Source organism: Macaca thibetana, chromosome Y (genome assembly GCF_024542745.1).
Source record: "Macaca thibetana thibetana isolate TM-01 chromosome Y, ASM2454274v1, whole genome shotgun sequence".
Classification (NCBI taxonomy): Eukaryota; Metazoa; Chordata; class Mammalia; order Primates; family Cercopithecidae; genus Macaca; species Macaca thibetana.
In genome coordinates this window covers 2,402,125-2,417,206 of record NC_065599.1, presented here as the reverse complement: position 1 = coordinate 2,417,206, position 15,082 = coordinate 2,402,125, and the positions used below count along the sequence as shown (strand labels likewise).

The 15,082-nt window shown below is 36.3% G+C and overlaps 1 non-coding gene across 1 annotated transcript; it reads right to left on the bottom strand.

Moving 5' to 3' along the window:
* Positions 1-1,634: 1,634 nt before the first annotated feature.
* On the bottom strand, positions 1,635-1,790 carry LOC126947238 (U1 spliceosomal RNA). Its single transcript, XR_007722974.1, has one exon. It is a non-coding gene; the product is annotated as a U1 spliceosomal RNA (small nuclear RNA).
* Positions 1,791-15,082: the final 13,292 nt, after the last annotated feature.

Sequence of the window (15,082 nt, the reverse complement as noted above, 5' to 3'; positions counted from 1 at the left end):
ATGCACTTCATATCCTATTGTTTCCAACAATGGGCATAGAGATGTTACATCAAATGAAAAAAATATATATCAATTATTTAAAATCAGAAGGCACTTATATCTTCAGTAAGCCCGGCATCTGAGAACAAAAGCTTTAAAATAATATAGAAATAAACTAGGAGACTTACTGCTTTCAAGGAACATTTTGATGGGCTAGCAAAGTAGTCAGAAATATTGGTGCAATGGTACTTCAAAGTGCTGTGGATTCTGATAATATGCACTTCATGAGAATTAGATGAAGCCAAGTTTTAGAATTATCACTTAATAAATTCTACCACAGAACTGCCCCCAGCACAATAACTACAATCGATCATGCTCCACACCTTGTGACATACAAAAGTTGTGTATATTGGTTTTAATATTTTAAAATTTCTATTAAAAATATGTAAGTATTCTCTATCTCAACAAGAAATTAAACTATCAAACATTAAAAGTGAAGAACATATAGAATTAAAATCTGCTTGTTTTGTACATTTTTCCCCTGTTTTATATTTTTTCTGATTATAAAAATAAGGTTTCTGAGCAATACAGCTGTTACTCTGGGCAACTGCTCTAATTTAGGTAATTCCATCCCTTGGCTACATGAATTTGGTGAGAAATCATACTAAGTATTACAGCACAAGTAAAGCTTTCAAATGATTAGTCTGACTGGGTGCCATGGCTCACCACTTATAATCCCAGCACTTTGAGAGGCTGAGGCTGACCACACTGAAACTATTCTTCTGATCATCTTCCCAAAGCTGTCCTAGGTAATTTTTTCTTTATTTGCAGTCACAGCTGATGTATTACAAAATATATAAGAAAATGATAATTGAAGACCATAAAGAAAAGACTAAAATAAGTTTGAAAAATAAAAATAAAAGCTTTATTTATTTATTTATTTATTTATTTATTTTTACCTGTTGATACATAAAGCCTGTTGGATGAGGATATAATGGAGCATCATCTATTGGAGAGGACTTATGCTCATTTAAGGCATCTTGGCCATCTGGCTTTCAATTCTAAATATTTAAAATGATTGATAATTTGATGATAAAACTAACTTTATACCTTATATGTATAATTTTCTTCATTTAGAATAAACTTTGAACAAATGCAAAAAAGTTGGCATCTTTAACATCTTTACAATTCCTACAAATGATTTATAATTCAGGGAATAAAGCTGAATTATTTTAGCTGCATATTTTCTGGACCATTTCACACAGGTCACTTCCAAAAGGAAACTTACTTTTTAAGACCAAACAAACCAATGCTAACCATTTAATAAAATAAGTGTTTTAAAAGGCAATATTAATGCATAAACATTGGCTTACACATTTAAAAATTACTTATCTTTTCCCCAGATTTATCTGCTGCCCTTTGGGGACTTCCCCATGCCCCCTCTTCTAGACAAAATTCACAGACATTTGCAAGTGTCACCCTAGCACTATTTGATCTGTCTAAGAAATAACCATTTGATGTTTTATTGTTTTGTACTGGAAGAGACCGATTTTTGTAGGCCTACTGAATTATTTCCAGTATGTGGTCTTCTTTCAAGTTTCTATATCCACTAAACAAGTCAATTTCCTTTTCTTTCCTTTTTTTTTTTTTCCACGTGAAAGCACAAACACAATCCTTCACTTCCACAAATTATGCAATTGGGTTTCCCACATTTGGGGAAATCGCAGGGGTCAGCACATCAGAGTGCAATAAATCAACCTTGCCATGGGAAAGTCTTCGTGATCACAGTGTCTCCTCTGGCAGGCAAGTATCCTTTTTTTTTTTTTTTTCTAAAAAAAAAAAAAAAGATTTCCATTATCCTTTGAAATTAAATACAACTATCAGTACAATGGTATTTAGAATAATTTTCAGTATCGCTTGAAATGTTAATTTCAATCATCCATGATTATTCTTTTCTAAAAAAATTTTTTAATTCTGAGACAGTCTTCTACAAAATTTTAAGAAAAAACACAACGGCAAACAATGAAACAACTGCTAAATAAAACTACCATACATTTTATGCACTGATTGCTCATTTTTGATAGTGACTCTGAGCGTTCTATTGTATCTGACACCCATTCTTGGTCTTCTGGGATTTTACTATGTGCACTATGAGCTTTAAAAGTTTTGACTAAATATACTATCCATGTATTACTACAAGTGAATTAAAAACAGTAATGGTATACTACTTTGCATAGTTCCATTTTTTATTCTAAACTTAAGGTGATGCTCTGTGGCCCAGGTTGGACAGCGGCATGATGATAGCTCATAGCTTAATGAGGCCTCACACTCCAGGGTTCAAGGAACACTCCTATTTCAGCCTTCCAACGACCTGAGATTGCAGAAATGCACCACCATGTCCAACTCTCCTCATTATTTTTACTAAAGATGAGTATCATTTTAAGACTAAATTTTTAAAGAAAAACAAACTTACTTCGTGTTCACTTATTTTTCACAGACAACATTTTAGAATGTAAAGCAAGAATCCTGTGATTACAAAACAGTGTTATAAACTGGCGGTACAAAATTTATTTCAATTTGAATAGCGTAAGAAAACCCACATGATGGGTAAAACAATCTAAAATGACAACCATCAAATTTGTCTGATTTGATAATGATCAGTCATTTCCTTTCAGGATTGGCTAAATTGCAATATATTTACACTGCTAACTGTTTTTTGTCCTTAGGAGTCAATGTTAAAAATTGAAAAAAAAAAAAAAAAAAAAAAAAAAAAAAAAAAGACTTCTGTCTTTTTTGTCATTACCATTACAAGTAAACATTTTTTCCTGTGTGCCATGAATATTACTTAATATAATAATATTATATTCCAAATCAGAGACCAGGTTTTTTTGTTTCTGCCATAGGAGCATTTATAATATAAATTTATTTGAGAAAGGTGATTTTTCTAATCTAATTATTTCAGGTAAAGAAGTGACACAGTACACATTTCATTATCTTCTTGTCTTAAACATTATAATAAAGTGAATATCATGGCATTTGTCACGTTATTAATAGTATCAAATGTTTTCATGTATAATTTGTATAAATATGATCTTTGGCTCTGTAGGCCTTGAACAGTGCTTGGTATACAGCAGATGTTGATATATATCTGTAGAATACTGCCCACTGAATAGGCTAAATGTTTGTTACACAAAACATTTCAAGTTTACAAGGAGAATACTAAATTCATACATAAATCCAACGTTAAGCCACATCCACTATTTTTCACATTAACCCAACTTGTATAACTCTAATCACTTCTTTGGATGAGATGAGGCTTAGATGTGATGTAGCCTTACTTTAGAGCAAATACAAGAAGTTGCATAGTAAACAATATATGACTGCAAACTATTTTTAAAATGTTGTAAATTAAATACCGTTGATAGGAACGCAATGCCATTTGTACAATATTAATTAATTGGCTTGAAATATAGGATGGTGGACGAAAGAGCAATTAGAAAATTTTAATTGTTAAAATCAAATATATTCAGTTGTTTAAAATTTGACATTATCATTTGCCTTCAATCATTCTGTTCTACAGCTTTATACTAACTTTCATGTATTTTCAAGTTTTCAGTGTGCTTATTATAATGTCTATTGAGTGAAAATTCTTTGTGTTTGTGTGTTTGTGTGCATGTGTGTGTAGTGGGGGCATGTGTGTATAGAGTTTCCAGATATATAGTATGATTTGTTTCTAAAATCCCATAGCAATAAAACTTTGAATCTCCTGGCAGAGTTGGGCAACAAATCCTGGTGCAATTCTTAGGCTTATTTTACTGCAGTTGACACAACTAAGAATTCTAGAAGAATGCTAAAAATCTGTAACCACATAACCACATTTTAAAAAAAAAAACTATCATTTTTCTCAAATCCATTGTGGCCAAGCTGGTGAAACCCCATCTCTTCTAAAAATATGAAAATTAGCCAGGCATGGTAGTGGACGCTTGTAATCCCAGCTACTCAGAAGGCTGGCACAGAGAACTGCTTGAACCCAGGAGGTAGAGGTTTCAGTGAGCCAAGATTGCACTCCTGCCCTCCAGTCTGGTTGACAGGGCAAGACTCCCTCTCTCTCTGTCTCTCTGTCTCTCTCACACACACACAAACAAATAATAAAAAATAAAAAACCTCTTCTTACATATTTATTAAACCATCTACTTGGAGGCTACAGATTGGTTTCTGATAACTTAATGTTATCTACTATCTTCTTCCACAGATAGTTTTGAATGCTTCCTTACTGGGTTCTATTGTGAAACTTTCTATGTCATAGCCAGTGAGATGTTACTAATTTATGTAATCCTAATTTATGTAACTAGAGGGTCCTTTTGTGATCCTCTAATGATTTATTAAGTCACACTGAATATTTCACATAACTGCTAAAAAGCCAAGTTAGGTCAATATTAAGTTTGTACCCACTAGCTACTTTAAAAAAAATGAACAAAGCACATGTTTCCTACTGCAAGATGCTTTTTCCTTTCCAAATCTAAGTCACGTACTCCCTAAAATAGGCATGAGAGCACTTTGTGTTTTTTCTTTTTTATTACAAGGCTTTGTATCACACCTGGGCTGTTTATTCAGTACTGTATTTTCAAAATCGTAATTAAGACAGATTCAAAATACTTTATCTTGAATTAATTTTCATATAAGGAGTAAGGAAAAGATCTAGGTTCAGCTTTCCACTTATGGCTAGCCAATTTTCCCAGCACCATTTATTAAATAGGGAATCTTTTCCCCATTTCTTGCTTTTGTCAGGTTTGTCAAAGATCAGATGGCCGTAGATGTGTGGTATTATTTCTGAGGGCTCTGTTCTGTTCCATTGGTCTACATCTCTGTTTTGGTACCAGTACCATGCCGTTTTTGGTTACTGTAGCCTTGTAGTATAGTTTGAAGTTAGGTACCATGATGCCTCCAGCTTTGTTCTTTTGGCTTAGGATTGTCTTGGAAATGCAGGCTCTTTTTTGGTTCCATATGAACTTTAAAGCAGTTTTTTTCCAATTCTGTGAAGAAAGTCATTGGTAGCTTAATGGGGATGGCACTGAATCTGTAAATTACCTTGGGCAGCATGGCCATTTTCACAATATTGATTCTTCCTATCCATGAGCATGGTATGTTCTTACATATGTTTGTGTCCTGTTTTATTTCACTGAGCAGTGGTTTGCAGTTCTCCTTGAAGAGGTCCTTTACATCCCTTGTAAGTTGGATTCCTAGGTATTTTATTCTCTTTGAAGGAATTGTGAACGGGAGATCATTCATGATTTGACTCTCTGTTTGTCTGCTACTGGTGTATAAGAATGCTTGCGATTTTTGTACATTAATTTTGTACCCTGAGACTTTGCTGAAGTTGCTTATCAGCTTAAGGAGATTGTGGGTTGAGATGATGGGGTTTTGTAAATATACAATCATGTCATCTGCAAACAGAGACAATTTGACTTCTTCTTTTCCTAACTGAATACCCTTTATTTTTTTCTCTTGTCTGATTGCCCCAGCCAGAATATTCAACACTAAGTTGAATAAGAGTGGTGAGAGAGGGCATCCTAGACCTAAAACCATAAAAACCCTAGAAGAAAACCTAGGTAATACCATTCAGGACCCAGGCATGGGCAAGGACTTCATGTCTAAAACACCAAAAGCAATGGTAACAGAAGCCAAAATTGACAAATGGGATTTAATTAAACTAAAGAGCTTCTGCACAGCAAAAGAAACTACCATCAGAGTGAACAGGCAACCTACAGAATGTGAGAAATGTTTTGCAATCTACTCATCTGACAAAGTCTAATATCCAGAACATACAAAGAACTCAAACAAATTTACAGGAAGGAAAGAAACAACATCATCAAAAAGTGGGCAAATGATATGAAAAGACGCTTCTCGAAAGAAGACATTCATACAGCCAACAGACACATGAACAAATGCTCATCATCACTCATCGTCAGAGAAATGCAAATGTAAACCACAATGAGATGCCACCTCACACCTGTTAGAATGGCAATCATTAAAATCAGGAAACAACAGGTGCTGGAGAGGATGTGGAGAAATAGGAACACTTTTGCACTGTTGGTGTGACTGTAAACTAGTTCAACCATTGTGGAAAACAATGTGGCAATTCCTCAAAGATCTAGAACTCAAAATACCCTTCAACCCAGCCATCCCATTACTGGGTATATACCAAAGGATTATAAATCATTCTGCTATAAAGACATAGGCATACATATGTTTATTGCAGCACTATTCATGATAGCAAAGACTTGGAATCAAACCAAATGTCTATCAGTGACAGACTGCATTAAGGAAATGTGGCACATATACACCATGGAATGCTATGGAACCATAAAAAAGGATGAGTTCGTGTCCTTTGTAGGGACACAGATGCAGCTGGAAACCATCATTCTCAGCAAACTTTTGCAAGAAAGGAAAACCGAACACTGTATGTTCTCACTCACAGGTTGGAATTGAACAATGAAACCACTTGGATACAGGAAGGGGAACATCACACACCAGGGCCTATTGTGGGGAGGGGGGTGGGGGAGGTGTGAGTGGAGAGGGATAGCATTAGGAGATATACCTAATGTAAATGATGAGTTAATGGGTGCATCACACCTACATGGCACATGTATACATGTATAACAAACCTGCATGTTGTGCACATGTATCATAGAACTTAAAGTATAATTTAAAAAATACATTATCTGAAATCAAAAAGGTCAATTAAGCCAGGCTTTTTAAAACAAGATTGGTATGTAACTCAATTTCTGATGTAATAAAGACTTAATTGAAGGAAACTATTTTAGTCTTCTTTCAGATACCTTTCACCCTTAGAGGGAATATTCATTTATCTTCAGAGAAACATTAGTATGTTTGATTCTTGGCTAATGTCTGGGCCTCACAGGGAATCGTACACAATGTGATACAAATATCTTGACTCAGTTTCCTCAAATTTCAGAAATTCCTAAAACCTAAACACACTGTCTGTATTCCTTAAAATGTATAAACGTATAATGGACTTTGTCAATTAAAATAGTTTTGATAGTAAAATATTTGTGATATTAACCAGTTACTTAAAATGATCTGCTAATTGTCTGAATTAATCATTGTAAATATGACCTAATATTTATCAATATCATTGAGATCTTAACCAGTAAATTTTAACTATATCCATAAATTACTAATTTCAAAATGTTGCCTTAAGACTGAAAACACTACAAATATTTTTGTTGTACATTTCTGACAATGTCTTTAGTACTACTGTGCAACAGGTTGATGTGTGAAAAATCAGGCTACCCTAAGGGAGATTTACTGAAAGTCACATTTCTTAATTTATGCTAACATCAACAAAAAGTTTAAATGAATTATTTATTTACATTATCACTAAATTTATTTTACTTGATTTTATTTATTTATTTATTTTACTTGATTTTAACAAAAACATACATGCATGTTGAGTTTCTAATAGAAGTCATTTTTAAACCTGGCAACCAAAACAACCAATTGGGATTCCTTAAGGATATGGATTCCTTTTCCAAGTTCTAGAAATTCTGATTTAGATAGAGTAGGATATGATCTGGCATCCAGTACTTTTCAAAAGCAACATTAAGAGATAGCATCAGCTGGGCACGGTGACTCAAGTCTGTAATCACAGCACTTTGGGAGGCTGAGATGCAAAGAACACAAGGTCAGAAGATGAAGACCATTTTGGCCAACATGACGAAAACCCATCTCTAGTAAAGTACGAATATATATTAATCAAGTATGGTGGTGCACCTGTAGTCCCACCTTCTAGGAAGGCTGAGGCTGAGGAATCATTTGAACACAGGAGGCAGGGGTTGCAGTGAGCTGAGATCATGCCCATGTACGCCAGCCTGGCCACAGAGCTAGACTCTAACTCAAAAATAAAAATAAGTAAAAATAAAATAAAATGAAATGAAAAATAACCTCAATCAGGCACAATATCTAATCTTAAAGATTACCAGAAAAATGAAACAAGTGCATCAATAACTTGAGAATACATGAAACACATTAAAGTTACACAGATTTGCAATGCATTTACATATATAGGTGTATATTTATGTATGTATATGGAATATCGCTGATACTTTAGTGTTGGGGTCTGCGTGTTTCCTAAACAAAGGAATGAACACACAAGACAACACAAGACAAGACAAACATGGCAGCCGCCTCGAATGGCACGCTCTGCTTTATTTTATACAGTCGTTTGTGGAATGTTGCCAAGTCACAAGACACATTGTTGGTTTTCTGACCTTTCCCTGACTGTCTGGATTTTCAGGATGTTTACACATAAACAAGCCCCCAAGGCCCTGCTTCGTTTGCAAGAGCAGGACTTATTGGGAACACCCTGCTTCATTTGCGAGAGCAGGACTTATTGGGAATGCCCTGCTTCGTTTGCAAGAGCAGGACTTTTGGGGAATGCCTTGCTTCGTTTGCGAGAGCAGGACTTATCGGTAACACTCTGTTTGTGAGCACGTAGTCCTCTACATTTCCCCTTTCCTTATTTACAAGTTTGAATTTCTTTTAAAACCATCATTACATGTTGGGCTCACTGGGATTTGGTGTTTGCCCTTTGGCACCGTCTCCAGCAGACTGTGAAAATGACAAAGGCAAGAACAACAATCAATACATTACTAGAAACAGGTCAGCAAAGTTTTTACAGCGTTCATAGGGTTCAAAGACGTCAAACTTTGTGCAGTACCAGTCATCAAATCTGCACCAGTCAGCAACAGTAACTGATTGCAAAAAGTTTCAGAAATGTTCTGCGTTAATTCTTGTATTTCTACGGAAAGATTATTATGACCAATTCAAAGTCTCTTTATCTCAGTCCAATTATGTACAGTGCTTTTAAAAGGAACAGGAGTAATACAAAATTGGGTAGTGTTCCAATCACATTTCAACAAAGCTTGGGTATTCAACACTGTTAGCTGATCTCCCAACCAAGAAACCACTTGCTCCAGATTATCCACTCATTCAGTCAAATGAGCATCTATGTCTCGTTGCTGCTGCCACAACAAATATGATTGTTCTTGCCATTGCTGCACAAATTCTGCATTTTGTATACTCTGGTGTAGAGCTAATCCAGCAACAGCGGCAGTGGAAGCAATTGCTACAAGTCCTATCACCGTGGTCACGACGATTCCAACCATCCTCCAACTGCGGTGCATAAGATCTTACATAACCTTGTAAATTTGAGTAACCCCAGTAGATTCACTCCAAGTACATGTTAAGTTTACAGGTAGCCAGGTTTCTTTTCTGGCTCTTAGTATATATAAATCGGTGAGACTCATTCCAATTATCATTCAACCAAGTAGTATTTATACAACTTAAGAATGTACAATTGTTTGTACAGTTAACTACCGCTGTATTATTATCCCATTTAAAAATTCCTGTCAACAACAAGTAAGGCTTTCTTACACATGCAATAACATATCTAGAACTATTTTGATGCAAAGATATATGGAAATAGTTAGCAATATTAGTAAGATTTAAGGACTTGTTTCCTGTGAAAGTGAACATTGGTTAACCAGCAGCTAGCAACTTCCAAATATGACCTTGTATTTGTGAGGTATTAGCCAATGTGGCATAGGGGGTGATAGACCACCATCATGCCAAATAATAGTTTCATTGTCATCTGCAGAAATGCTGTGATTACCTTTATGCCAACGAAGGTTGACATGGCTGAATTTAGTCTGAAAATCTCCATGTACACTCCAATCTGTAACAAGGTATTTACTACTCTTCCCTTATACTTCTAACAAAAATCGTGGCCCACTACTTCTACATCTAGTCCACTCTAGTTGGGAAACACCTCTGGACACATCAGGGATAGGGCATAAAGATAATGTACTTGGCAGAGTTTCATTAAGTACTGCAGTATGATTATACTTAAAACTTTGAGCCACAATAAACATAGCAAAGGCAGAGATGTGACTATGGTTATAGTGAACAGTCCAAGCCTCATGAGAAAGATGCTGACAATGTGGACTACTCCCAAGACATATAGATAACCCTTCAACCCCAAATTGATATGAACTATTTACTGTCCCAGTGTTTAATTCAGGATCCTGGTTTAAAAAAGGTGATGGCATCCAAGCAGTATCATTAGTAAATACTGGGACTTCTCTGTCTCCCCAGGCCACACCTTGATATAAGGGTGGAAAAGGAATATAAGCCCAGTATGTAAATTCTCCAGCTGTTACCTGACAATTTACTATGGCCAGCATAGCCAGGAATAAAGTCAGTGGGGTTTTGGGCTGCCCAGCTTGTTGAACAACCCCTTCAGCTTCTTTACCTTTTCAGTTGTCCCCATGTCCGTGGCTCCGCACGTCGAGTTCCGAAGGTGAATGTTCTCTGAGCACTCAGATTTAGCTCCTGGAATTCCTTCAGGAACTCTTTGGATCGGCTTCTCTTCGCCATGGCACTGTTTCAACCATCAAGATGGAAACCACTCATCTCCGTACCTCTACAGACAAGAGCATAGCCTTGGCCCCATTGTAAACCTTTTCCTTTTAAATGTTTCCCTTGTAATGAAGGATAATACACCCATAGATTACTGTTTTGAGGCTTTTCTAAAGGCTGTTGAAAATGTTTCACCACTGCAGACTGCTGTAATTGGCGCCAATGGTTGAGAAAATTTAAAGTAAAAAGGGCTTTCAGAATTTGATGTTTTGGGGAATCTCGCCCATCTCCCCCTTTTAGTTTTAAAAGTTGTAATTTTAAGGTAGCATTGGCTCTTTCAATAATTGCTTGACCTTGACTGTTAAATGGAATACCAGTGGAATGATGAATATGGTATAAAGAGAGGAAGGCAGCCAATTTGCGAGAGCAATAAGCAGGGGCATTATCAGTTTTTAATTCAGCAGGGACACCCATAACTGCAAAGCAAGTAAATAAATGAGTAATAACAGAGTTAGCCTTTTCAGAGGGTAATGGCGTAGCCCACTGGAAATGTGACCACGTATCAATAGTATGATGAACATATTTTAAACGACCAAAGGAAGGAACATAAGTTACATCCATTTGCCAAATGTGATTTTTGTTGAATGCCTCGAGGATTAATACCTGGACTTAAAAAAGGTGCAATAATAGGAGCACAAGATGGGCAGGCTCTGACAATAGCTTGGGCTTGACGGCGTGTTATAGAAAATCACCGTTGTAATCCTAAACTATTAATATGATGTAGTTGGTGCTCATCCTGAGCCCACTGGACACTGCCAATAAGTAAAGAATCAATCTATTGCCAAAAGATAAAGGTCCTGGCAAAGCTGAATGACAACGAATATGAGTGTTAAAAAGAGGGGCAGTGCGGGAAGTAAGAGTTACAAATAATAAAGAAAATAATTTTTGTAAAGGAGTTTGAGGAAATAATGGTAAAGAAATCTGAGAAATATATTTAGTTACATATACAGCATAATGGGAATTACTAACTATATTACAAGGGGTTTGAGGCCAGTCTTGTAGAACCATAAGAATGGCAAAAAGTTCTCCTTGTTGTACTGATTCGAATGGATAGTGAGAAATTTTTGAATTGTATGAAGTCCAGTATCCAGCCTTTCCATTGCCTGAAGCATCAGTAAAAAAGGTGGGACCTTTAACTGGAGTGTAAGAGATAGGATTATATGGCAGTAAAGAATATTGTTGCAGAAAAGCAAATAATTTATTACCAGGATAATGCTGAGAAAAAGAACCAGTATACTCAGCATAAGCCACTTGTCAACCGTTATGAATTTCCAACAGAGATTCAATGTATTGATTAGATAATCGGGTAATAATTTTTATAGGGTCAGCACCAAGCAACTGACGAGCTCGATGTCATCCTTTAACAATTAATTCAGCCAATTTATCAATATATGGGTGAATTTTCTTAATGGCTTTATTAGCCAAAAACAGCCACTCTAGAATATTATTATCTTGGTGTAAAATGGCCGTTGGCGAATGGAGAGTATGAAAAAGACACAACGAAAGTGGAAGATTGGGAGCAATGTAATCAAGGTGAGCTTCACTAATTCTATTTTCTACAAATGACAATTCTTCTTCTGCTACAGGGGATAAAGTCCCAATAGGTTGAATACAAGTATTTACAGTTCTAAGATCAGTTAATAAGTGCCATTTTCCTTTTTTTTTTTTTTTTTTTTTTTTTTTTTTTGACGAGACAAACACGGGAATTCCATGCAGAAGTACTTGGTTTAATATGCCCCTCGGCCAATTGTTCCTTAACTAAATTCTTTAAAGCCTTAAGTTTTTCTTTAGATAATGGCCAGTATTCCACCCAAACAGCAGTTGTAGTTTTGCACTTCAATTGTAAAATTTGAGGCTTGTGGACAGTGGCTAAGAGTTTAAAGGTTTGTAGCCCATTTTGAACATCATATTTTTGGCAGCTGAGGAAATATGAGGAATGCTTAAGAAGGCACCAAATTGTTGTAAAATATCATGGTTCCAAAGGTTAATATTAATGGGAACAATATAAAAGAACACTTTTCCTTGTTGTCCTTCAGGTCCTAGACAGCTCAGGGGCTTGACACTTTGGTAGACTATAGAAGCAGTACCTAGGCCAGATAGAGTAAGTGATACTTGTTTCTTTTTCCAATGATCAGGCCATTGAGCCAAACATATAATAGATACATCCGTTCCTGTGTCGACTAATCCCTCAAAAAGTATCCCATTAATTTGAAATGAACATAAAGGTTTTTTATTAGAAACTAAAGTTTCCCAGAAAACAGTTTTCCCAGTACTACCAAAACCTAGTTGACGAGACACATCTCTAGATAAGAAAGGAAAAAAAAAAGACAATAAAAGCAATTGTGCAATACATTTCCCTGCCTCTAGGCACATAAATTGTGAGACTTGTACCATAATAAGGATTTCATCAGTAAAATCAGGATCAATAATTCCTGGGACCACCATTAACCCCTGCATAGCACTGCTGCTTCAACCTAGTAAAAGTCCTACATGTCCCTTTGGCAAAGGACCACGCACTCCGGTAGCCAACTTATATAATCCTCCATTAGGAGATAAAGTATAAGTTTGGACAATAGCTAGGTTAGCAGCGGCACTCTGCTTAGTGGCAGCATAAAGCTGAGAAACTGGGGTAGGGTAAGATGTCTTTAAGGAGGACTCGAGGTCATTCCTTGATGTTGTAAGCCACTGCTCACTGGGTATTGGGGTAGGCCTGCATTGTAGTTGTTGGGGCCCCAAGACTGCAGGCCCCAGCTCCCATTTCCCGAGAGGGGTGACAATATATTCCCACTTTTATCAGTTTTTGAACAGCATTCTTTGGTCCAATGTTGACCCTTGCCACATGGTTTACACATATCAGATGGTAACCTTTTTTCTTTTAGAGCAGAAGAGCCTAATTTTTTCCAGCATTTCTTTTTAAAATGACCGAGTTTCCCACAATGATAGCATATACCTTGTTTAGAATTGCATTTTAAAGCCTTAGAAAGTGCCCCAGCAAACAATTGAGCATTGTAAATAGCTCCTCCAACACCTGCACAAGCCCAAATGTATTCAGCTAAATCAGCTCCACTAGCTTTTAGAGGACGCAGCAATTTTAGCACTCAGGATTAGCACTTGCAAAAGCCAGAGTATCCTAAAGAATTTTAGCAGCAGGGCCTGAATGTCCAGTCTTTAATACAGCATCTTGAGGATGGGCTACAAAATCTGGATATGGCTCAGTGGCTCCTTGTAGGATCTTTACAAAAGACAAAGAAGTTTTACCCGCTATTTCAACCTTAGTCCATGCTTTTATAAACAAGGCTTTAATCTGAGTGAGAGCAATATCATCTAGGCCTGCCTGAGCATTAAGAGTGGCGTATTGTCCTGAACCTGTAAGCTGCTCTTCAGTAGGTCCTGGGGGATTTCGGGTAGCATTTTTTCTAGCTTGTACTCTTGCTTCCTCCCACCACCAACTTTTTAATTGAAGCCATTGCGAGCGATCAAGGACAGCCTGTTCCAATGTTTCCCAGTCAATAGGAATCATCATATGTTCTAAAGAGAAGGAATTGAGAAGGCCAAGAATAAATGGTGACTGAGGTCCATAATTAGTATTTCTTTCAAAAATTTAAATTGTAGGGCTGTAAAAGTCACATTCTGGCCACCGTTTGGGAACTGAGCATTGGGGCTGAAAGCAGCCCGTGTTATTGGGAATAAATCTAATTCCTCGAAATCATCCTTTTCCTTCGATTCCTTCTTTTCTCCTACAGGAGGAAGAGGCACAGAGAAAACCTGACCTGACATAGACAAAGAGGTTGGAGGTGGAGGCAAAGGGAAATCCTTTTAGCAGAAGGGAAGGTAACAGGGAAGGCTCATGGCAGAGAGATAGGAGAAACAGGAGCAGCGGTATCTTGCAATTTTAACAACTGTTGTAACATCTCTAAAATGTGCTGCAAATCAGAATTTCCTTCAGATAAAGGAGGCATTAGCTCTTTTTCAAATTCCTTGTCCTCAACAACCGGGGCATAAATATGTTCCTCTCTAGGATCATTCCTCTCTAAAGCTTCAGATGCCTCACCTCCTGTGGCAGTATCTCCATGCTCTGAGTCAGGCGATTCAGTACTCCCGTTAGTAACTGACCACTCTTGCTCAAGTTGTTACGTTTCTGTGAAAAATAAGTATTCATTGGTGTAATAGAATCAACATTACAAAACAGCTTCTATTTGAATATAAAGAGAGCTGTTCTTATAAAGAGCAAACATTTCACAAAGAAAATTATGAAATACAATTACTCCTTCAGAGAGAAAATAAAGAGCTGTGGTAAATTTTGTTGTGGATTTTGTAGGCAGCTCTAATTAAAACAACAAAAACAACAACAACTCTTCTACAACTTCAGAATAAGCCATTTAGTTATTTATATTATCACTAATTTTAATTTTATCCTACAGTTTTTTACTAAAATATCTTTCAATTTAGCCATTAGAAAAGTAGATTTAAAAATACATATACCTAGGGACTTCCTAAATAACTGTGAAGAGTCAATGCACAAAATAATTTAATCTTGTTTTTCAGAGGGCTGAGAAACCACACTTCCTTACCACAAAATAATTTTTAAAACTCACAGGTGTTA